A 16622-nucleotide genomic window follows, 5' to 3' on the forward strand; every position below is an offset into this window, starting at 1 on the left:
AATTGAAGATGCATTTAATTTACTGTATTGCTCTGTTGTGAATACTAAGAGCGTGACAATAGCAATTTTTAAAGTTGAGTAAATAATGATTAATAAATTTTCAACATGGAAGTTCCTTGCTACTAGGCTTAATTCTCCATACACAGGGCTTAGCTCATGCACCCAGATGTTTGGTGACTACGTGTATTTTAAGTTCCTCCATGCGCCCCATGCTTTCATACTCCTCCTGTGCATCAGTTTCCAGCCACGAGCCACAGACTCTGATCCCTACCTTCCTTTCAAGATAGATTCTGTAAGCTCATAGAATCCATATTTATTTCCAGTTAACTTTTTAAGTATCAACTTCATAGTAAAAATATTGATAATTTTGTCAATAGTATCAAACTATACGGATCCTTATTTTCTGTTTCATTCTATTTTTACTCCCATGTGTTTCTGATCCACAACGTGGAGTGGGGACCTCTCAACCAGGAGCTCAGTAGCAGCTCTGAGAAGGGGCAGGGATATGCAGCATCCTTGTCTTGTTCCTGACTTATTAGGAATCTCAGAAACATTTATTGTCTTACTTTGTAGGTCTCTTGTAAATATCCTTTTTCTAATAAAGCACGTTTTTGACTGTATCTAGTTTGAAGAGATTGTTTTTAATAGGGAATGAAGTCATTTTTGACTTCTTTTTTTTGGATTGAAGTGTGGGGCTTCCCTGATAGCTCAGTTGGTAAAGAATCCGCCTGCGATGTGGGAGACCTGGGTTTGATCCCTGGCTTAGGAAGATCCCCTGGAGAAGGGAAAGGCTACACACTCCAGTATTCTGGCCTGGAGAATTCCATGGACTGTATAGTCCATGGGGTCTCAAAGACTTGGACACGACTGAGTGACTTTCAATTCAATTCAATTCAATAGCTGATTAACAATGTTGGGATAATTTCAAGTGGACAGCAGAGAGATTCTGCCATACACAAACATGTATCCATTCTCCCCCAAACTTCCCTACCTTCTAGGCTGCCGCCTAACATTGAGCAGAATTCCCTGTGCTACACAGTAAGTAGATCCTTGTTGGTTATCCATTTTAAACATAGCAGTGTGTACTTGTAGATCCCAAACTCAGGAATGGAATCTTATTTTGTATTTGTGCTTCATCTAGCTTCTTGGACTAAAAGATTAATTTGACTTTAAGCTCTTTCATTTTTATAGAAGTCATATATATGGTTACACATTTTCCTCAGAACACTATTTTTTTCTATAACTCACAAATTTTGTTACACAATATTATTTTTCTCAATATATAATGAGATTTTCATTTCCATTCTGATTTCTTCTTTAACCTGAGTAATTCAAAATGCACATGTGGTTTTCTAAAGCTTTTATATATATATATATATGATTGCTTGATTATCTTTTTAATTCTACTGCATTTTGCATATGGAAATGGCCTGTTTAAATCAACCTGTATGAAAAATGGCCTGCTTCTGCCTTTCAGAGTTTATTGACATTTCCTTTGTGGCCCTACTTGGATTGATTTTTAATCTAAACTATAATCACAAGTAATATAATTGAAAAGAAAACTATATTGTGTTAGGCACAAAGCTAATAAAATAAAAACTTTCACTTTCTGCTCAAGTTTCCTGTTTTCTTAATTTTTTTAATCTATTTGCTATGTCAACTTATGAGTAAAGTATGCGACTTTGTCCATTTTTTCCTAGCATTCACATTTCAGTTTTATATATGATTGTGGCTTTGTATATTTCTCCTTGTGTTTCTATCTTGTTTTGCTTTAATATTTCAAATCTATGTTGTTGTCATGGAATAGTTCATACTTGTGATCATACTTTGATGGATTATTCCTTTTATCTATAAATAGTGCTTTAATTTGCCCCTTATAATGTTTTTTACCTTAAATTCCATTCTTCCTGATATTAATATCACTATTCCAGATTTATTTGCTAAATTCTTGTCTATTTTCAACATTCCTTTATCACTTTGTTAAGAATTTCTCATGCAAATAATATATATCTGGATTTTATTTCTTTTACTCATCCTGTGAGTCTCTGTCTCTTAATAAGACAATTTAACACATTGTTGTGGTTACTTAGACTTACCCATGTCAAATAATTTTGTGTTCTCCACACTTTCTTCTTGTTCTTATTTTTTCCTTTCTTTGGCTGAACTGACAAAATCTGCTTCATTTCATTTTTCTTCCAGGTTTAGAATTTACATATTTTATTTATTCTCTCACTGGTATTCTCAGCTTTTTCTCACAAGTATTTAACTTACATGTTTAAAATGATAACAATAATAAAGGGAATGAGAGGAGACTTTGGGAGGTGATTGATATGTTTATGGCCTGAATACTAGTGATGATTTCATGGGTGTATTCCTTGTCCACAGACTCATTGAGTTGAGTGTATTAAATGTGCACAAATGGGCTTCCCTGGTGGTCCAGTGGTTAAGAGTCCGTGTTGCAATTCAGGGGACACAGGTTCGATCCCTGGTCCAGGAAGATCCCACATGCCACGGGGCAACAAGGCACTGCAAGGAAGACCCAGCACAGCCCCCAAAATAAATAAATAAATCTTAAAAATAAATAAATAAATGTGTACAAATATGGCAGCTTTTACACATCAACCATACCTCAGTAGAGTTTTTTTTTAAACTTACATTTTTCTAATACTAGTCATTAGCATCATGTAAAAGAAGAAAACAGGGAAAACTATCCTTGACCTTGGTCTTGGCAATGATTTCATGCATAAGATACCAAAAGCACAGGCAACAAAACTAAAATAAACAAGCTAAAAGTTAAAATGAACAAACTCCAGGGCTTCTGCACAGCAAAGGAAACAATAAATTGAAAAGGCAACCTACAGAATGGGAGAAATATTTGTAAATTATATATTCAATGGGCTTCCGTGGTAGCTCAGACAGTAAAGAATCCACCTGCATTGTGGGAGACCTGGGTTCCATCCCTGGGTCGGGAAGATCCCCTGGAGTAGGGCATGGGAATCTACTCCAGTATTCTTGCCTGGAGAATCCCCATGGACAGAGGAGCCTGGTGGGCTATAGTGCTTGGGAGTGCAAAGAGTTGGACGCAACAGAGCAACTAAGCACTGCACAGCACATATATCCAATAAGAGGTTAACATCCAACATAAATACAGAGCTCATACAACTCAATAGCAAAAAAAGAAAAATTCCAATTTTATAATGAGCAGAGTACTATTTTTCCAAAGAAGACATGCAAATGGCCAATAAGTGTATGAAAATGTGCTCAGCATCACTAATCATCAGGGAAATGCAAATCAATACCATGCGATATCACCTCACACCTGTTAGAATGGCTAGTAACAAAAAGAAAAGAGACAGAAAGTGTTGATGAGGATGTAGAGAAAAGGGAACCTTTGCACACAGTTGGTAGAAACATAAATTGGGCAGCCACCATGGGAAACAGTACGTCGGTTCCTCAAAAATTTTTAAATAGAACTACCATCTGATCTAGCAAACCTATTCCTGAGCAAATACCCTAAGGAAATCAAAACAGTATCTTGATACGATATCTACACACCCATGTTCAATGCAACATTATTCATAAATAGCCAAGATATGAAAATAATGTAAATGTTCTTTGGCAGATGAATGGATAAAGAAAAGTGATCTCCTTGGACTGCAAGGAGATCAAATTAGTCAACCCTAAAAGGAATCAGTCCTGGATATTCATTGGAAGGACTGATGCTAAAGCTGAAACTCTAATACTTTGGCCACCTGATGCGAAGAAGTGACTCCTTGGAAAAGACTCTGACGCCAGGAAAAATTGAAGGCAGTAGAAGAAGGGGACGACAGAGGATGAGATATTTGGAAGGCATCACTGACTTGATGAACATGATTTTGAGTAAGTTCCGGGAGTTGGTGATGGACAGGGAAGCCTGGAGTGCTACAGTCCATGGGGTCGCAAAGAGCTGGACACAACTGAGCAACTGAACTGAACTGATACACACACACACACACACACTATACACACACACACACAAAATGGAATATTACTCAGCCATTAAGGAGAAAGAAAATCTTGCTTTCCCAAACAACATAAATGGAACTTAAGGGCATTCTAAGTGAAATAAGCCAGACAGGGAAAGACAAACACTGTATGGTTTTCCTTATATGTAGAATTTTTTAAAAAGCCAATTTTATGGAAAGTGAGAGTAGAATAGTGGTTGCAGGGATTGGAGGAGGGGGAAAATGAGATGTTGATCAAAGGGTACAAACTTTCAGTTTTTAGAGTAAGTTCAGAGTAGCTAATGTACAGCATGGTGACTATAATTAATAATATGGTATTCTATACTTGAAAGTTGCTGAGAATAAACTTTCAGCATTTTCAGGACTTTCCTGGTGATCCAATGGTTAGGAATCTGCTTTCCAATACAGGGGACACAGGTTCACTCCCTAGTCGGGGAACTAAAATCCCACACGCCACAGGGAAGTTCCTACATGCTGTAACTAAGACCCGGCACAGCCAAATGAATTTTTTGTTTTTAAAGCTTAGGCATTCTCAACACAAACACTAAAAGAGTTAACTATATCAGAAGCTAGGTTGCGGGTTGGGGCTATCCCATATTCATTGTCCACCATATTGAACTGGCTACCTAGTTGATTTTTCAAGTTTCTTTATTCTCAGATTGCCAGAACATGTCAACAGAGGCTGTTATTTTGGGGGAGGATCATGAAGCAGAGAACAGATAGTACTGCGGCATTCATACATTTGTCTCTGTTAAGCAAACAGGGACGTTTTGGCGGCCAAATATTTTGACAAAAGCTTTGCAACTTCTTTCTTGTAATCTCCCTAAAGAATAGTTTCTCTTAATACCAGAGAGTCTGTGAATAGTGGCTGGCCTAAATATATGAATATTTTATGCGTGCTAAGTTGCTTTAGTCACGTCCGACTCTGTGCGACCGTGTGGACCCAGAGGAGCCTGCCAGCTCCTCTGTCCATGGGATTCTCCAGGGAAAAATACTAGAGTGGGCTGCCATTTTCTTCTCCAAGGGCTCTTTCTGACCCAGGGATCACACTCACATCTCTTAAGTCTCCTGCATTGGCAGAAAGGTTCTTTACCTCTAGTGCCATCCAATATTATGAATCATATTTTCCTAATTCTTCTCGTGCCCAATAACTTTTTACTGGATACACGATTTTGTCAATTTTACCTGGTTGAGTGCTGGGTATTTGTATATTCCTGTAAATATTCTTGAGCTCTGTTCTAGGAGGCAGCTGTGCTCTAAGTTATTTGCAAACAAACATTTAATCCTTTCAGGTTTTGCTTCTCAGATTTGTCAGGCAGGACCACAGCAGAGCTCACTCTTCCCTCCTGCTGGGGCTGGAGCCTTCCTTGAGTTCTACTCACCCCCTTGTGAATCTCACGGTTTCTAACCTGGCTGGTGGCAAGAGGCGTTCTTCTCAGCCCTATGTGAGCACTAGGCACTGTTACTTCTGACCCTTTGGATGGTGCTTTCCCTGATGCCAAGTAGTTTCCCCACATGCAGGCTCTGGTCAGTTCTCAACTGAGTACGTCAGTGGGACCCTGGAGACCTCCAGAGTTCTCTGTGCAGCTCTCTCCTCTCCACATCTCGCGGTCTCTCAGGACCAGCTTCCCAGCTCAGGAAATCTGCTGGGATCTTGGCTTCCCTGCCTGTGCTGAAGCCTGGAAACAACCAATACGTGTGTGCTGCTGTGTTCTCAGTCACTCAGTCATGTCTGAGTCTTTGCGACGCCATGGACTGTAGCCTGCCAGGCTCCTCTGCCCATGGGATTCTCCAGGCAAGAATACTGAAGTGGACTGCCGTTTCCTCCTCCAGGGGATCGTCCCAACCCAGGGATCCAATCCGGGTCTCCCATATTGCAGGCAGATTCCTCACTATCTGAGCTACCTGGAATTAAAAGTGAGGAAAGATGGAAGGGCCTTGGTCGTCCCAGGCGGCATTAGTGGTAAAAGAGTCCGCCTGCCAATGCAGGAGATGTAAGAGATGCTGATTCGATCCCTGGGTCAGGAAGATCCCCTGGAGGAGGGCATGCAACCCACTCCAGTATTCTCACCTGGAAAATCCCATGGACAGAGGAGCCTGGTGGACTATAGTTCATGGGGTCACAAAGAGTTGAGCATGACTGAAGCAACTTAGCACACACACAGGGAGAATTCCAGATACCAGGACACAGACAGATAGTCAGAGTCCTGATATTAAAAAAAAAAAAAAAGGCTTAATAAGGAGCTTAAACTTCATTCTGGAGGAAATGAGAAACCATCAAAGCAAACAAAAAGATGTGAGCAACAGTAGGCATCATCAAATCTACCTACTAATAATAGCATTAGTATTACCTACTAAGAATGTTAGCTAATGTCATTGGGTGTTTATTATCAGTCAGAGCCTTTTCTACATCCTTCCCACATACCATTCTGTAAATTCACACAACAACCTTACCAAGTAGTTCCTGTTATCTTTATTTCACTTACAAGGAAAATGAGACACAGAGAGTTTAAGAAGTGTGCCATAAGCAATTCAAAACCCATGTCCCCCCACACACCATCACTCTGGCTGCAGTATATGGACTGCTTGGATCATGAACAGAAATAGGACCATCGGGGAGAAGGGATGATGCCTGAACCAAGGCAGTGGAGTGGGATTGGAGAAAAGGAGATCTCTGAAGGAATGATAAGACTCAGTCCAATCAACAACTAACAATACAAGCTGCTTTTTGTAGGATGAGTGAGAAAAAGAATTGACAATGAAGATTCTCAAGATGTGCCATTCACTGATACAGGGAACATGGAGGATGAAAGGAGAAGGGGATTTCATTTGGGTGTTCCAAGTTTGCATTCCTGTGACATGCTTAGGTCATGTAGAAGGTGGTGTCCGGGAGATAAACAGATCTGTAGCTCAGAAGAAGAATCCAGGTGGGACAGAAATCATCTATGTCTAGGCATTAGTAGCTGGCATGGGATAGGTCACCTCGCAGGAAGTGGTAGACAAGATAATTGGCTTGGTCTGAGATGCCTACTAGGGACAGGGCTGTAGAATCAGGATTAGAGTTTGAGCCAGGAACATCATCTCTTCTTCTTTATTCCTAACCAAAGAAATGAACCATAAGAACAACTTCTGTGGTGTACCTGGTGACAGCCCATCACACTCCAAGGCTGACTGTACACCACATCACACAAGAGGCAGCATGGTGCGATGAAAAAAGTCAGATTTCAGGGGTTTCCAAGGTGGCTGAGCAGTTAAGACTCTGCCTTCAGATGGGGGGAAGGGATAGTTAGTTTGAGATGGACATGTACACACGCTATGGTTAACATGGATAGCCAACAAGGACCTACTGTAGGGCACAGGAAACTCTGCTCAATGTTCTGTGACAGGCTGGATGGGAAGGGTGTTTGGAGGAGATAGGATACACGTATGTGTACGGCTGAGTCCCGTCACTGTTCGCCTGAAGCTATCACAACACTGTTAGTCAGCTATACCCCAATACAAAAATAAAAAGTTTAAAACAAAAAAAAAAGAATCTGCCTTCCAATGCAGGGGACACAGTTTCAATCCCTATTCAGGGAACTAAGCTCCCTCATGCCATAGGGTAACTAAGCCCACACACCCCAGCTACTGAGCTCACAGGCCACAACAACAGAGCCTGGGTGCTGCAACAAAGACACAGCGCAGCCAGGAAAAGGAGTCAGGTTTCAGAGTCAGACAGACCCAACCTTGAATCATGGCTCCACCATCTATTAATTGTGTGACCTTAGATGGCTCATTTTATATCTCTAAGGCTCCATTTTCTTTTTTTAAAAATGCAGATAATAATACCTAACTCATAGAGTGGTCCTTCACTAATAGCTCAGTTGGTAAAGAATCCACCTGCAAAGCCAGAGACCCTGGTTCGATTCCTGGGTCAGGAAGATCCTCTAGAAAAGGGATAGGCTACCCACTCCAGATTCTTGGGCCTCCTTTATGGTTCAGCTGGTGAAGAATTCGCCTGCAAAGTGGGAGACCTGGGTTCAATCCCTGGGTTGGGAAGATCCCCTGGAGAAGGGAAAGGCTGCCCACTCCTGTATAGTCCATGGGGTGGCAAAGAGTCAGACATGACTGACCGACTTTCACTTTCAATACTTCAATTCATAGAGTAGAAGCAAGGACTAAATGAACAAACGTATGGAAAGCACCAAGTAGAAATTGAGCAGACACTCAAAAAATTATAGATTAGCCATCTCTCCTCCAATCTCAGCAGCTTCCTTCTTCAGATGTCCTTTCAGTCTTAGAATATCTGCCAACTAGATCCTTTCCAGCTCCTTCATTTGTGCTGAAAGAAAACATGAAAGCTACCCATGTGGCAAAGAAATCATCCTTAAAGAAGTAGTATATTTAGTGGGAAACATTTTAATCAGACAGTTCTGAGTTCCAGTATAGACTCTGACATTTGCTAGCTACATGGTCCCAAGAAAATCATCTAACCAATCTGAGCCTTAGTTTCCCCACCTGTAAATGGTGGTTATAACCTTACCTCACAGGACTGTTTGAAGGATTGAGTGAGATCCCAGATGCCAAAATACCCACCACAGGGTCTTACATACAGCATGTGTTCAATAACTGTTAGCTACTACCACGTGAACCAGCAATTCCACCCTGGCTATATACCCAAAAAAAAAACAAAACGCAAATTCGAAAAGATAACATGCACTCAAATGTTCATTGCAGTACTATTCACAATTGCCAAGATATGGAAGCAACCCAAGCGTCCATCCACAGATGAATGGATAAAGGTGTGGTATGTGTACACACACACACACACACACACACACACACACACAGAGTGGAATACTACTCAGACGTTAAAAAGAATGAAATCTGCAGTAACGTGGATAGACTTGGAACATATTAAGCTAAATAAAATGAGTCAGACAGAGAAAGATAAACACTGTATGATGTTACTTATGTGTGGAATCTAAAAAATACAACAAACTAGTGAATAGAACAAAAAGGAAGCAGACTCACAGATATAGAGAAAAAACTCGTAGTTACCAGTGGGGAGAGGGAGAGGGGAGGGGAAATATAGGGATAGAGAATTAAGAAGTGCAAACTATTATGTATAAAATAAGCTACAAGGGTATATTGCAAAACATGGGGAATATAACCAATATTTTATAACTATAAATGGAGTGAAAATGTTAGTCACTCAGTCGTGTCTGACTTCTAGGGTTCCCATGGACTGTAACCCACCAGGCTCCTCTGTCCATGGAATTCTCCAGGTAAGAATACTAGAGTGGGTAGCCATTCCCTTCTCTAGGGGATCTTCCCGACCCAGAGATCAAAGCCAGGTCTCCCACACTGCAGGCAGTTTCTTCCATCTGAGCCACCAGGGAAGCCTCATAAATGGAGTATAACCTTTAAAAATTGTGAGTCACTACACTGTAACTTATATAATGTTGTAGATCAACTATACGTCAATTCTTTAAAAAGAGAAAAAAAATATTAGTTTCCATCAACAGCTTTCTTTCTATTCTTTGTCCCCAGAAACAAAGTCAGAAGTTGCCCTTCCCCCATCTGAAAGTCCAAAGCACTATCTCTTTTGAAACGAATGCTCACATTCTGCTTCCTGTGACCTTTATTTCTGAGAAAATTCTACCTTCCTTCCAGACAGAGAGCTGCCTCGGGGACAGAGACTGTGTCTGACCCACCTCTGTCTTCCCCCAGACTGCCTGGTTCATATGAGGTACATAGTAAATGTGCACGGAATAAAAGGATGAATGAGTAACTAAATGAATGACACTGCCGTTACATCAGAAACTGTGAGTGAGAGAAAATTAATTTGCAGATGGAATTATTACATTGTGTACCCAATCTTGCAAAACAATGGGGCACAGCTTGTAGGAGTTTCAAACACTTTTTCAGAAATTTAATTGCCAGTTAATTTTCCTGCAAAACACAATAACCTCTATAAGCTAAAGGGAACAAGACACAGTTCTGAAAACCTCATTAGGCTCTGCCTGAAACTGCCGTGGCTTTTTCTGAGGTAGAAACTTGAAAATGCAAGCTGCCGTAATTGTCACCATCTTTGGCTGTGAGCAGGAGGCCTGTACCCTGATTCTTCCTCTCCTCGTATCCCACTGAGAGGGCAACGATCCCACCTGACACTATAGAAGTGGGGGTGGCCTGAGCCGAGCCATCCTCAATCCTCTCACCATGTTCTCTTGTGATCAGAGCTCAGCCCGTGACCAGGATGAGAACTCAGTCTATGTCCATGACCAGGGCAGTCTGGGGCCAAGATCCAAGCTCAGCCTCCATCCATAGTCACAGCTCTGGCCACACATCCAGACAGTTCCAGCTGAAATTAGAGGTGAACCAATGGGACAGACCTGACACCAATACCTGCGTTGTCTGCCACAGGACTTGATACATAGTTGTTGAATTGACTTAAAAAAATGCTAGATGATTCCTCAGAGTTATAAGAAGAGGTGACACACAGGAAGGAGATGGGAAGGAGGATGTCATTGGCCCTCTTGAAAAGAAGGACCCAGAACTCAGATGTATCAAAAGAGTTAAATCTTACCCTGACCCATTTAAGCAAGTTCTTGCCCAAGGAGCTGGATTTGTTACCTTGGGCTGCACAGTCACCCAAGTAGAGATCACAGAGCCCCAGACAGCCCACCCGGAGACAAATGCCCCCAGGCCAGATTCTGTCAGCTCTAGGAGCGGTCACCTGCTTGACTATCACAGCTAAGTGGGTCAGCATTTCCCGGCCACTCTGCTGATTAATAGCGTGTAAAGTGGCCATCTCTCTGGCAGTGGCTGGGGCACCCTGACTCGAGCCTGGGAGAGGCCGCTGCGCCAGCAATGAGCTCATTCCGTGAGCACCCGGGAGGCTCTGAGAGTGTTAAATTTCTCCATCACTCCTCTTTTTGGGTACTTGTGAATTCTCTGCATTGGTTTGCCCCCTGCTTAGTCTCCCCTCTCTGCCTCCCGGAGTGTCCCATCTGAAGGACGCCTTTGAAATGAGGGATGAGACGTAATGAAGCTAGATATAAAATTAATCAAATATGACACAAGAATTGATGTGGAATGAAATCCCGCTGGCATATTATTCACCTCCTCGGGATGGAGTTTCTTTGTTTACTGTTTGCAGCATCTATGAAGGACTTGGGTAAGGAGCAATCCCGAGATTACTTTTCAGAATGAGGACTGGAGAGGTAGAAATCGGTGACAAGGAGGGTGGATCCAATGTTTAAGTGCACTGGAACTGCTGTCGGTTGATTCTCCTTGTTCTGATCTAGTTGTAAAAAGTGTTCAAAGATAGCTTCAAAAAACTTTATTGCCATGTATTACAGCAGAAGTCATTCATTTCTTTGTTCATTCATTCTTCATTCATTCAGTACTATTTACTGAGCATTGACTCTGTGCCTGACCCTGTGCAAGCCAACCAAAATAATAGTAGCTGTTGCATTAATAACAGTAGTGGTTGTTAGCTCACATTGAAGATTTATCATGCCCTAGCACTTTGTAAGCATCGTCTTATTTTATTTCACATGTCCTAGGAAATAGCTACTACTAGCGTCCGCACTTTTCAAATGAGGAAACTGAGGCTGGAAGCCACTAAGTAACTTGCTCAGAGTTTAGCAAATAGTCAGGGGTTGCGTCCATGGCACAAGCAAGGTCATTCAGATCTTCCTCCCTATCACTTCAATTCTAAACAGAGTAAGTAAAAGACTCAGACATAAGCTGGGATCCATTTGTGCCCCAGGCAGAGCCTAGGCAAGACATCCCCATTCTTCTGCCTCTGAGGATGCAATGGTCCTTTTCTTACGCCAAGAATAACCATGACCTCGTGCCAGTAAATCTTCTGTAACTTAAGTTATTCAGAATTGGCTTCTGTGGCTTAAAGTCAAAGAACCCTAACCAGTTCAGGGCAGTAAACTCCCCATCAGATGTGTGGAGGCCATGTAGACATGTGTTAGGCTACAAAGAAGGGATTCACATATAAAATGGTATGTATGCTGTATTTCCCAAAGTTGGCTCAAATGATGTCTGCTGCCCCACATCCTCTTCTAGAATCTTGCCTCTTCTCCACCGAGGGATGGGATCAACATTCCCTCCTCTTGGTCCAAGTAGACATTTGGGACTGCCTCAGCCGATGGAGCATGATAGACGTAACATTATGTGACCTCCAAGGTTAGAACACAGGGTACCATGCAGGGTACCAAGCCCAGGACCTGAAAAATCAAGCCCACATTCTCAGCTGACAACCCATTTGCTAAGAAATTTCAGGCCTTGACGGAAAGAAACCCCTTCTAGGGAAGTATCCCATTTGGAAACTAGAAGAACAAGAAGGGAATCATAAATTCCTCTGAAGTGTGCATCCTATTTGTTATTCAGGAAAAGAGCATTTGTAACTAAGGAACATCAAACAAACCTTTATGGGCCAGGGAGAGACAGAGCAGGTGAAATAAACAGGGTATGCAAAAAAATGATAGTATCAGGGAGTTATCTAGAGAGAAACAAAATGTCCTGAGCCAGCTGAGAATTTCATTAAAGTGAGTCTCTGTTAAAAGTAACACTCTGTTCTTGTCACCGCTGCAATCAGGCCATCTCTTTTCGGAAAACGGAATGGTATTCACGCTGGCGACAAGGTCAGTCGAAACTCTCTCTGTCTCTGTCATGCATGCATGCGTGACCTCATCTCCGGCCCACTGTGGTTGTGTCTTTGTGTTGTGACTAAGAGTACAGACTCCTGAGTCAGGATGGCTGGCCTCAAATCCTGTGTGGCTTTGGGAAAGTTACTCAACGTCTCTAGGCCTCAGTTTTCTCATCTGAAAAAAAAAATCATAATAACATCTATCTAGTGGATTTAATGAAATATTAGCACAGGGGCTTCCCTGGTGGCCTCATGGTTGAAAATCAGCCTGCCAGTGCAGGAGACACTGGTTAGATCCCTGGTCCAGGAAGATCCCACATGCTGCGGGGCAACTAAGCCCACGTGCCACAACTACTGAAAACCCAGGCCCTAAAGCCCATGCTCCGCTATAAGAGAATCCACTGCAGTGAGAAGCCCATGCACTGCAGCAAAGAGCAGCCCCTGTTCGGGGCAACTAGAGAACATCCAAGTGTACTAATAAAGACCCATTACAGGCAAAAATAAATAAACAAATTCAATAAATAAATAAATAATTCTTTAAAAGAAACATTAGCACAGTCCTTGACACTACGGTATTTCAGTTTATTATCTTCATCACTATTACCGCATGATTTCCCAGGTCTGTAGGATGCTTGGTTGTTAGGGCCTCACATTGCTGTATCCGTCTGACTGCTTTTACTTCGTTCCCCACCTCACTGACACCCAACACTTCCTGTTCCATCTGTGTCTGAAATGTGACCCTTCCCTCTTTCCTGGATGAAGAGAGTTGGGAAATACTGAAGTGTCATAGAAGGGATAGGGAAACTATGGGCCAGCTGGTTTGTGGTCCAGTGATTAACTTCAGCTTCTGTAATTAACAACTTCAAAATCTGGATGGCCTCATGAAAAGATGCTCAATATCACTAATTATTAGAGAAATGCAAATCAAAACTACAATGAGGTATCACCTCACACCAGTCAGAACGGACATCATCAAAAAGTCTACAAACAGCAAATGCAGGAGAGGGTGTGGAGAAAAGGGAACCCTCCTACACTGTTGACGGGAATGTAAATTGGTGAAGCCACAATGGAGAACAATATGGAGGTTCCATAAAAAACTAAACACAGAGCTACCATATGATACATAAACCCATTCCTCAGCATGCATCCACAGAAATCTCTAATTCAAAAACATACATGCACCCCAGTGTTCATAGCAACACTGTTTACAATAGCCAAGATCTGGAAGCAACCTAAATGTCTGACAGATGAATGCATAAAGAAGACATGGTACATATATATGTATGGATATATACATAATTAAATATTAGTCATAAAAAAGAATGAAATAATGCCCTTTGCAGTAATATGAATGGGCCTAGACATAATCATACTAAGTGAAATAAGTCAAACAGAAAAAGAGAAATATATGATATCATTTATATGAGGAATCTAAAAAATGATACAAATGAACTTATTTATGAAACAGAAACAGACTCACAAACATAGAAAACAAACTTATGGTTACCAAAGGGGAAGAAGTGGGGAGAGAGAAATCAGGAGTTTGAGGTTAGCAGATACACAGTATTATATATAAAATAGATAGACAACAAAGTCCTCCTGTATAGCACAGGGAACTATATACAATGTCTTATAATAACCTACATGGGAAGGAATCTGAAAATGCACATATATATATATACATATATATATACACATATATTATGTGTTATATATCCACATAAGAATGCTTGTATATACATATATGTGTGTGTGTGTATATATATATATATATATATATATATATATATCTGAATCACTTCGCTGTACACCAGAAACTAACAAAACACTGTAAAACTATACTTGAATAAAATTGTTTAAAAACCTCAGTGACTTAACAAAATGCAGTTTGGTTTCTTGTTCGTGTCACAACCAAAGCAAACTAGAAAGTTGCCCCTGGGTCTCTCCTCCTAGTGGGGCCTCAGGGATCCAGGCTCTTTCCATCTTACAAAATCACCCTTTTGGGTATACACTGTAGCGTTATGTGGGATACATTTAAACCAGGCCTGGAAATAGCTTAAGTCAATTCTGCTCACATTCCATTGGTTATAACTCATTGTTTGATAAACAGTAACGGTGGTCTTGCCACGAAGAGTAAATTCTGATTTCACAGAGATATGTGACTATTAAAAAACAAAAAAAGTATAGAGCCAGTCAGGACTCAGACTCAGTGTATTCCCATGCTGTTATTCCTGGGTTTGGAGTGGTACTGAAGACCTCTTCTCCATGCATTCCCTTCTCTCCGTCCCTCTCAAGTCCAGTCACCAACATCTCGTCCCAGGTCTTCTGCAATACCTGCCCATCGTTCCTGCTTCTCTTTTCCAGCCTGCACAATGCAACCATGTTGACTGTTCTAAGATGAATATTGGAACACATCACTCTCATACAGGACCCTGAAGTAGCTCCCCATTGCTCTTAGAAAGAGTCAAACCCCTGAGCATACAAGGCTCTCCTTGCCTCTCTCCCCAGCCTCACCTCTCTCCACTCTCCTCCTTGAATTCTGGGTTCCAATTTGACCTTCCAACAGCTTCCCAAATGCACCACACTTTCTTATCTCTGAGCATCGTGGCCCGTTGCCTCTGCCCAAAACACACCAACACATCCACCTCTGGCTCTTCAAGCTGCATAATTTCTACCTACTATCCAAGTCCCTCCTGGAGATGTACTCTTCACCCCCACACTGGGTTAGGACTCTTTCACCTCACTCCCAAAGCATCTACCTTAGACCTCATCATTCTTACTCAATGTTGTCTGGAATTCCCAACAAAACTCCAGGCTCTAAAAGGGCAGGGATCATACTTACGGCCCATTCATTGCTGTTCCCACAGCAGCAACCACAGTGCCCCGCACATGGTAAATATGCCTTAGTCACTCAGGCATGTCTGACTCTTTGCAGCCCCATGAGCTGTAGCAGGTCAGGCTCTTCTGTCCATGGAATTCTCCAGGCAAGAATACTGGAGTGGGTAGCCATTCCCTTCTCCAGGGGATCTTCCCACCCCAGGGGTTGAACCCAGGTCTCCTGCACTGCAGGCAGATTCTTTACTATCTAAGCCACCAGGAAAGCCCAACTTCGCATATAAGCAAGCACTCAGTAAACAGTTGTTGAGTTAATCAATGACTACTAGAGCAGTCAGTCATATTCTACTGTGCCCACTTTGCCTCCCTGACTTCCTCTCCTTGATAGAGACTCCTCAAAGTCTCCTGTGCATTTTCTGGTGCCTAAACCAGGACTTCACATGTAAGAGAGAGAGAGAAATGAAGAAAGGACTCATATTGACAAAAAAAAAAAATCATGACGAACTTATTTCTCATCTTCATTGGATGGCTTTGACAGCATATGAAACCAGGCAGGGTACGAGCCGGAAGTTAAGCAGAGGTGATGTTGGGGGCCAGATTCAGTGTGAGTTGAGTGGTAAGATCTGTTTCAGGCCTTGAAATTGTCCAAGGCAACCCTGTGGAGCTGTCATCTCATTAAACAGGCCCTGGGGAGAGTCAGGTATTTTCTTCTGAAATTCAGCCCTCTGTGGCAGTTAATTAGTCATAGCTTCGGGTAATTGGCTTTTCTCCTCAGGACAATATTATCCAAGACCTGAACCAATGCAGGCTGCCCAGGAACCAACAGCAGATCCAAGACCCCAGAAGTACCCACCCAGGACCGAGCCCCAGGGAGAATCCAAGTGGGAAAGAAGCCAAAAGAGAGAATTTCTTCAGATCACAGGGGGAAGAGAGGTTGTAATTTCACAGTCCATTTTCCCGAGCACAAAGGGAAAGTCAAACAAAGCAAAACATTTGGCAACAGATGGTGAACAAGATCAGTTGGGAAAATCTCTTTGGGGGCTGAAAGGAAAAACTGCAGCAATGCTTCTGTCGAGGGTGTCACGGTTCCCACCTGCCTGGGACATCTTTATTTTCTAACCTAAAAAGTGGCATCC

At 42.0% G+C, this 16622-nt stretch overlaps 1 long non-coding RNA gene across 9 annotated transcripts in view; it reads right to left on the bottom strand.

Annotated features, from left to right (window-relative positions):
* LOC110150148 (uncharacterized) overlaps nucleotides 1–16622 on the bottom strand; it is a 53313-nt gene that overhangs the window by 13545 nt on the left and 23146 nt on the right. The window contains exon 6 of one of the 9 annotated variants that reach the window (XR_011492200.1): nucleotides 6226–12826. The exons of the other annotated variants lie outside the window; for them this stretch is intronic. This is a non-coding gene — a long non-coding RNA (uncharacterized lncRNA). Of the gene's footprint in view, nucleotides 1–6225; nucleotides 12827–16622 lie in introns of those variants that run through there. 9 annotated transcript variants of the gene reach the window in all.

The sequence above is a fragment of the Odocoileus virginianus genome, chromosome 17 (genome assembly GCF_023699985.2).
Source record: "Odocoileus virginianus isolate 20LAN1187 ecotype Illinois chromosome 17, Ovbor_1.2, whole genome shotgun sequence".
In the NCBI taxonomy this organism is placed as follows: Eukaryota; Metazoa; Chordata; class Mammalia; order Artiodactyla; family Cervidae; genus Odocoileus; species Odocoileus virginianus.